The sequence below is a fragment of the Choloepus didactylus genome, chromosome 18, assembly GCF_015220235.1.
Source record: "Choloepus didactylus isolate mChoDid1 chromosome 18, mChoDid1.pri, whole genome shotgun sequence".
Taxonomy (NCBI): Eukaryota; Metazoa; Chordata; class Mammalia; order Pilosa; family Megalonychidae; genus Choloepus; species Choloepus didactylus.
The window spans coordinates 3442273-3451235 of NC_051324.1; the positions used below are offsets into that span (position 1 = coordinate 3442273).

Genomic DNA, 8963 nt, shown 5'->3' on the forward strand with positions numbered 1-8963 from the left:
GCGTCCAGCAATGGCGCCCGCTTCCGGGAGCCGGGCCGACTGCGCGTGCGCAGCCGGGAGCGCGAACTACGCCCCCCAGAATCCTCTGCGCCTGGGCTCGCCCCATGCGTCTCTGCTTTGCATGGGTCAGGGAATTGATGGCGCTTATCAGCCCTTTGGGGGGTGGAGGGGAATCTAAAATATTCAAATTGAACAGACTTGTGTTGAGAGGTCACACCATGTGTCGAGCACCGGTCCACATGCGACTAAAGAAATAAAGCCACGGAGAGAACGGCTTGTCCTCCTGTAGCTTAGTTAAAACACCAGACGCTGGAGGACTTATGGGTGTGTGCACGCGTTTGCTTGTCTCTCACTCAAGTTCTTGAAGAAAAACCGACAGTGCCTTCATTATAACTTCTGGGTCTTTGATCCCCCAGCTTCCTTCCTCAGCTCCTGCAAATAGCAACAACCATGCGTTTCCCTTTGCCGCAGTCCCAAAAGCTCACATTGTCCACAGCGGGCAAGCCGAGAATCCTTAGGGATTCCAGAGTTGCTTCCCTCAATGATGGATCCAATTCCTGTCCAACCCATTCCTACCTTGGATTAAGAAATATGTAATAATAAGGTCTGCTGCTTTGATTATGTGTGAAGCCCACAGGGTCAGACCCCTCCAGATGGCGATCTGCAGGGAAATATAAACCTCAGTGGAACTGAAATCTGGGCAAAATCGGGCTCTTGAGATCTCAGAAGTATGCTACAACCCAGTGGTGACCCTTGAACTCTCAGATGGGAAATACAAGTGAGACTTAAGGCGTGAAACAACGTGCACGTAGGTGAATGGCTCTCAACTGAAAATCAAACTGTGTTTTATACCTATATCTTTTCCATCCCTTTCACAGTCACACTTTTCGAAAGAAGTGACAATAATGCTCATGTTCATTTTAGCAACTCCTATTCACTCTTCAGTACAGAAAAATCAGTCCTCTTTTTCCCATCTCTGACACAGATCTGCTAAGGTTTCACATTTCAGTCCTTATTTTAGTTCCATTAGTTCTACACAACAACTAATACTGTTAACTACATTTTACTTTTCAGAACCATCTCTTCCATTAGCTTCAGTGGCACCACAGTCTTTTGGAATTTCTCCTACTTCTCTAGCTGCTCCAACACAGGCTCTTGCAGGTTCTTTAAATTCAAAGATTCCTTAGGTCCTCTTGTCTTCCCAAGTTATCTCATCCACACTTCGGTTGCCATCGTACATGCCAACAAATCCTAAATCTATATATCTAGCTCAAGACTTCTCTACCGAGTTCCAGGTGTCAATAACAAATTACTGTATTGATAGCTCCTCTGGGACGTCCAAAACGGAACTGATTATCTTGCTCCATTCCCTACAACATAAACCTGCTCTGCCTGTGTTCCCTAGTGCATCTCTAGTCTACTGAAGAGGCATTTTCCCCTGCCCCTGCTGCCTATGTTCCAGAAAGTGAGTAGAATTCTAGCTGCCTCTCAGATAGGGGTCAAAGGTATGCATATTTATACCTCAATAAAATTGAATTAAAATAAAAAAATGCATATTTAAAATACAAGTTTTAAATAAAATTTAACCACCTCTTCAATAAATTGGTCAGTGTTGTCTTTTACATTTATTTCCCAAATATATGTCCCAAGCAATATAATAAAGTTAAAAATAATCTTTTTAGGTGAACTTCCTCTTCTGGAAAGATGGAGTACATGTACTTTTCCCTATTCCTCCCACTAAGTTCAACTGAAAAACCTGGACCGTGTATGAAATATACATAAGAAGATTCTGAAAAGTGCAAAGAAGACAGCAGACCAGTTAGGGACCTTGGGACGTGAAAAACAACGTGGTGGTGAGTTACCTGAGTTTTCTTTTTTCCTAATGTATCCAAGACATTGTACTAGAGAAGCTTACAACTCAGAAATACCAGTGGGTTTAGACCAAAAATCAAAACAAGTAAAAGTCTACTCTCTCCAGGTAAAGGACCAGGAAAGGAGAAGGCTAGCAAGACAGAAAACTTTTAGATAGTACCCGCTCGATCCCATCTAAACACCACCGAAAACTCTGTGCCTCTCATCATGTGCCTGCAAAAGCTGAGTGGAAAGCCTTGACTTCCACCATTCCAAGGTGTGATGGCTTCAAGCTGTTTGTACCCAGGAAAGATCATGTTCAGAGAAGATCAGCTAATCCATTCCTGTGGGTGTAGACCTATTGTAGGTGGGAACTTTTGATTAGGTTATTTCAATTGAGATGTGACCCACCTCATCAAGGTGGGTCTTAATCCTCTTATTGGAGCCCTTTATAAGAGGATAAAAGACAGAGAGAAGACACAGAAAAAAAAACAAAAAACAAAACAAACCCACGGAAACTAAGAGAGACAGAAGCTAAAAGAGAGAAACACGCAGAAGCTCAGAGAAGAAGCCACTGAATGCAGAAGCTGGAAGCAATGAAACCCAGGACAAAAGGAACAGCAGACCTTGCCGTGTGCCCTGCTATCTGACAGAGGAGCCCAAGCTTTCAGTAGCTGGTCTTCAAGGTGAAGGGATCATCCTGTTGATGCCTTAATTTGGACATTTTTCACGGCCTCAGAACTGTAAACATGTAGGTTAGTAAATCCCTGTTGTAAAAGACAACCCATTTCTAGTATACTGAATTTCATCAACTTTAGCAAACTGTTCTAGTTTGCTAATGCTGCGGAATGCAAAACACCAGAGATGGATTGGCTTTTATAAAAAGGGGGTTTATTTGGCTACACAGTTACAGTCTTAAGGCCATAAAGTGTCCAACGTAACACATCAGCAATTGGGTACCTTCACTGGAGGATGGCCAATGGCATCTGGAAAACCTCTGTTAGCTGGGAAGTTACGTGTCTGGTGTCTGCTCCAAAGTTCTGGTTTCAAAATGGCTTTCTCCCAGGATGTTCCTCTCTAGCAAGCTTGCTCCTCTTCAAAACATCACCCACAGCTGCACTGAGTTCCTTCTCTTTGAGTCAGGTCATTTATATGACTCCACTGATCAAGGACCATCCTGAATGGGTGGGGCCACGCCTCCATGGAAATATCCCATCAGTTATCATCTACAGTTGGGTGGGGCGCATCTCCATACAAACAACCTAATCTAAATGTTCCAACTTAATCCCCACTATTATGTCTGCCCCACAAGATTGCATCAAAGAATATGGCTTTTTCTGGGGGACATAATACATTCAAACCAGCACATTCCACCCCCTGGACCCCAGAAAAACATATTCTTTCCAAATACAAAATACATTCATCCCACAATACCACAGAAACTTATATCATTTCAGGAACAATAGTTAAGTACAAGATCCCATCAAAATCAAATATAGGCATGGTCAGTCCTAAGGCATACTTTTCCTTTAGCTTTGGATCTGTGGACTTAGAACAAGTTATATGCTTCCAATATACAAAGGAGGGACATTCATAGGATAAACATTCCCACTGCCATAAGGAGAAACAGTAAGGTAAACAGAGTTAACAGGACCAAAACAGTTCCTAAAACCTGCAGGACAAACTCCATTAGATTTCAAAGTCTGAGAGTCATTTACAGAACAATGTTGCATCCTTGGGGCTTGAGAGAGCGGGAGCCTAACCCTTCCTAAGGGCCTTCTTGGCAGCCCTTTCCTCTCCAAATGCTTGGGTGAGTGCTCCAACATATCCACACATTGGGGAGACCACCTTCTCGGCCCCACCCTCCTCAAACATTGGGGCATTCAAACCGGCACACAAACTAAAATACAAGGCTATAAGGATGTGCCCCAACATTTCTGCCAGTGTGACAGCAGGCAAAGTCACATGGGACCTGACACTTCCACCCACAAAGGGCAGCAAGGACCACCCTCCCACACACACTCTCTGGTATGGGTGGGGACCATATGAGGAGCCTGGACATCCATCTCCACTTGGTGACAATGAGGTCATCCTCATCCTCCCCCTCCTTTCTGGGGTGGTGGTGGAGGAGGACTCCTAGAGAGCCAGTGTTCTCACCACCAAGGTTTCAAGGCACATTTACCCATCCGGTGTCAGTGGAAGCCATGTGAGGAGCAATAACCAGACATTCCTCCCTCTCCCAGTCAGGGTGGTATCAGAAGAGGTCCAGTGGGATGCCTGAGTTCCCCCACCCAGCATTAACAGCAAACCACCCCCCACCCCCTGTCAACAGAGGCTGAGTGGAGAACCTGGATTCCAGCCCCACCTGGCAGGAATCTGTTGGAGCCCCCTTTTTACCTTCCAAAGCAATGTCAAAAGAGGCTTGCTAAAATAGATTTAGATAAGAGCCAGAGTCTTAGAACATAAAACAAAATGTCCAGGTTTTGATAAAAAAATTACTTATCATACCAAGAACTAGGAATATCTCAAATTAAATGAGAAAAGACAATCGACAGTTGCCAACATGGTGATGATAACAATGTTAGCATTATCTGACAAAGATTTTAAAGCAGTCATCATAAAAATGATTCAATAAGCAATTATGAACATGCTTGAAACATGAAAAACTATAAAGTATTGGCAAGGAAATATAAAGTCTCAACAGATATATAGAAGATATAAAGAAACAATGACAATTTTAGAACTGAAAAATACAACAACAGAAACATTAACAACTTAATGGATGGGTTCAAGCACAGAATGGAGATGACAGAAAAAGAAAAAGTGAGCTTGAATATAGAATAGAAATCATCAAATCTAAAAAAGTGAGAAAAAATTTTAAAAAGAGAACAGGACCTTATAATCTTTTAATTTTAATAAAAGAGGTAATATCCATGCCATCTGAGTCTCAGAAAGAGAGAAAAATGAGTTTGAGGCTGAAAAAAATATTCAAAGAAATAATGGCTGAAAATTTCCAAAACTTGGCAAAACACATCAACCTACTGAATCCAGAAACTGAGCAAACCTCAGACAGAATAAATTCAAAGAAATTCAAACCAGGGCATGTGATAATCAAATTTCTGAAAACTAAAGAGAAAGGAAAAAATTCTTGAAAGCACCTAGCTATAAATGATTCACTATCTATAGGGGAACAAATAAATCTTCAGGACCTAGGATTTGTTGAAGGGTTCTTAGACATGATACTAAAAGCATGATTCATAAAAGAAAAAAAAAAAAAGATAAATTGGACTTCATTAAAATTAAAACCTTTGCTCTGCAAAAGATCCTCTTAAAAGAGTGAAAAGCCAAACTGCACAGTGGGATAAAATATTTGCAAATCACATATCCAACAAAGGATTAGTATCTGGAATATAGACAAAGCAATCTTTCAAAATTGAAAACACACACACACACACACACACACACACACACACAAAACAATCTAATTGGAACATGGGAAAAGACACAAAGAAACATTTCACCAAAGAAGATACAAAATGGCAAGTAAGCACATGGAATGATACTCAATATGATTATGCATTAGGGAAATACAAATTAACACCATGGTGAATTATAAGTACACACTTACCGGAACATTTAAAATGAAAAGTAGTGACAATACCAAATTCTGGTAAGATTGAGGAGAATTGTCTACTCATATGTTGCTGGTGGAATGTAAAACATTACAGCTACTCTGAAAAACATTTTGGAAGTGTCATAGAAAGTGAAACCTGGACTTAGCTGCTCTCCCCCGATGGCGGCTCAGCGCTGGGGGCTTGAGCCAGGAGCAGCAGCTGCAGGACGAGGGGTGGCCTTCGATGGCCAGTCCACAATACTGGCTTTAAAATGTCCCTCTTCCAGTGGAATGAACAATGCAGACATCTCTCTCATAAACTTACAGTGTGTTTCAGAAGTGGAAATAGTGAACAGACACCCCACCTCCCCTAGCTTTGCTCAGTGTTGGTAAGCTGGCCAGCAAAGCAGGGACGGAGAAGGTGGGGAAACTGAGTCAGGCTGGCCAGCAGCTCTTCCAGACCATTCCCAAGACCATTAAAGACTGTAAATGGCAAGAAAAAAAAATACACTGTAGTCGTGGAAGAAGTTGTTATTACACCCCCGTATCAGGTGGAAAACTGTAAAGACAAGGAGGGCAATGCACTTAGCCATGTATGCAAAATAGTTGAAGAACATTTTAGAGACGTGGAAAGCCAAAAGATACCGCAGCGTTCAGGAGCCCAGCAACCACAGGGGGAGGCTGCCCCGTCACCCTGGGGACTCTCCCAGCGTCCGGCCAAGGAGGCGACCTCGGCTTCAGTGACGCAGACCGGGAGAGGGAAGCCATCCTTTATTTCCCACTGGCTCCTGTTAACAAAGTCTAAGATTTGGCATTTCCAAATCTTAGACTTGAACAAACAAAACACCCAACAAAAAAGAACGAGAGAATAATTTAAAAGTTGGGTCATTACTTGACTGACAGACCTCGATCCACCCATATCCTTTCCACGGCCCCCTTTTGGAGCAATCACCTTGTTAATTTTATTTTTGAAAATTCTCTTCCTCTCCTGCTCTGCCCTCTCACCTCCGACTTTCCTTTTCTTCTCTGTTCCCTGCCATTCTGTTTTTATAAGTGGTTACACTTGCCATCTGAGTGATTGAAAGAAACTGTTACATCTTCTCTTCCAAAATAAAAGTAACAAGTTGACTGTGATACTTAAGCTGAGACCAGAGCAGCAGATGGAGAGTTCTCAATTTAAATTTGTCTTTTTTTCTTTTCTTTCTCTCTCTGTCTCTCTCTTTTTTTTCACACAGGGCATGGCCTGAATTAATTTTATGTTTCATAACTTTAAATATATATGTATATATATATGAAAATATATATTAAAATGTTCTCTAAATATTTTTTGCTTCTTGCAGGCCTCTTTTTACTAGATCATGGCCGTATTTTTCCCATCTCATCACTCCAAAAATAAAAATGTATTGCCCTCTCACCACTTATAGCCAGGCAATTAACTTGACTTAGTTCACAGCATGAATCTCCTGCGGCACTTTGTAGAGTCAGTGTGTGCAGATGGGATTTGGGGATTGAGGGTTCTTGATGGCTTTTTAGGCTTTAACTGGGTGTGCCAGTCTCACATCTGGCTAAAACCTCAGGATTCTCCCTCTGCCTTTTATCGACTTCTTGGTACTAGAAGAACCTTCTCACCACATGGCACATCTCAGCTCCTCCTCCTTGAGGAATGACTTTCTTTTATAAGGAACCTGGAGTTCACCCACCTGACCTCTCTTTATGTTGAGCCACTAGCCCTGGAAAAAGCTAGGGTGACCTATGGTTTCTTTTCTCCAGCCAACCTCCTGCTCCGGTGTGCTGTCATCCCCCAACCCCTTTACATTTTACAAGCTTATGAGTTTGTATGTGCTCTCAGCCAGTGGGCAGAAAACCCAAAGTTTCTGGACTTTGCCCACCAGTCTGTCTGGTTTTGACCAACCTGCCGAGAGCTAAAACTGGCACCCATTGGCCCTGTGCCTTCAGGTGGTCATGTGGGACAGTATGTGCCACCAGCTGAAGATCAAGCACTGAGGGGGATGTGGGTGACACTCGTGTGACTGGCTAGAGCTCTGGGAGTGGGGTTAGTTACTATATTTTTGGCCATGATCTCTTTCCCCTTCCTTTTTTTTTTTAATTAAATAAATGGATCAAAATTAAATAATTCAAGCCCTCCCTTCAAAATGAAATTTTTTTAGTATTGTTTAGCAAAAACAATAAAACCAACTTTTTTAACCATAAAAAAAAAAAAAAAGTGAAAGATGCAACTACCATAGAACCCAGCAATTTCACTCCTGGGCAGGAGAGAAATGAGAACTTAGGTCCACAGAAAATCCTGTATGTGGTAGTCTATGTCAGCTTTATTTCTAACTGCTAGAAGCAGGAAACAGACAAAATGTCCCTCAGTAGGTGAACAGTTAAACTATGGTGCATCCATACCATGGAATGCTACTCAGCAATAAAAAGGAATGAACCACTGACATTCACAATAACTAGGATGAATCTCAAAGGCTTTAAGCTGAGGAGGGGAAAAAAGAAAGCCAATCTTGAATGGTCACACAATATGTAACTGTATAAAAAATTCTCAAAATGATAAAATTAGATGGAAAACAGATTATTGTTGTCCCGGGTTAGGGATGGTGGGCAGAGGGGATGGATGTGACTATACCGAGGTAGCATGAGAGCTTTGTGATGGGACAGCTCTGGATGTTGATTGTGGTAGTGGTTATATACATGGTAAAATGACATAGAACTATATACATGTATTGTACAATGTCAAATTCCTGGATTTGACATTGTACTATAATTATACAAGATATAACCTCTGAGGGAAACTAGGAGAAAGGTATTCAGTACCTCTCTAGTGCTATCTTTGCAACTTCCTGTGAATTTATAATTATTTCAAAATCAAAAGTTTTAAAAAATCATTTGAACTTAATATATCTTAAATAGACCTTTATTCTAGTAGCCATCTGCAATAGAAATAAATGAACATTTACTCTGAGATGAATTTATGTTTAACCCAAACTTCTACATGTTTGATAGTTATACTAGGATACAATACCTATGTGTGCAGAGAAAAAACTTGTAATTTAATTTTCAAGGTAAAGAGCAATAAAATATGTATTTCATATCTAAATTCCATGGGCATTTTGAAAAATCAGATAGTAAGTTTACACAATTCATTTGAAGATACTCTAGGTATCTCCAATATGAAATTTGGCAGTATTATCCAATGATAAGTTTAAAGTAATTTGGGCATATTTCAAATTAGAATTCTAAGAAACAATCTTCAACGGACTCTTCTCTTCCAACAACTAGACATTAAGTTCCACGTAATAAAGAGCTCAAGTTTAAGGCAGAATAAAGCTGATTGCCTTAGATGGAATTTACTCTCCTATAAGAGCCAGGAATTTATTGTTTAATTTATTTGAATTGCCTATATTTCTCATTTTATTTTACGTGAATGACAAACTAATAAAAATCACTATAATGCTATTGAGAAGAAAACACAGGAGACAATATTTGT

At 40.9% G+C, this 8963-nt stretch overlaps 1 pseudogene; it reads left to right on the plus strand.

Annotated features, from left to right (window-relative positions):
* The first annotated feature begins 10 nt into the window (after window positions 1–10).
* On the plus strand, window positions 11–7468 carry LOC119513868 (annotated as a pseudogene).
* The last annotated feature ends 1495 nt before the right edge of the window (window positions 7469–8963 follow it).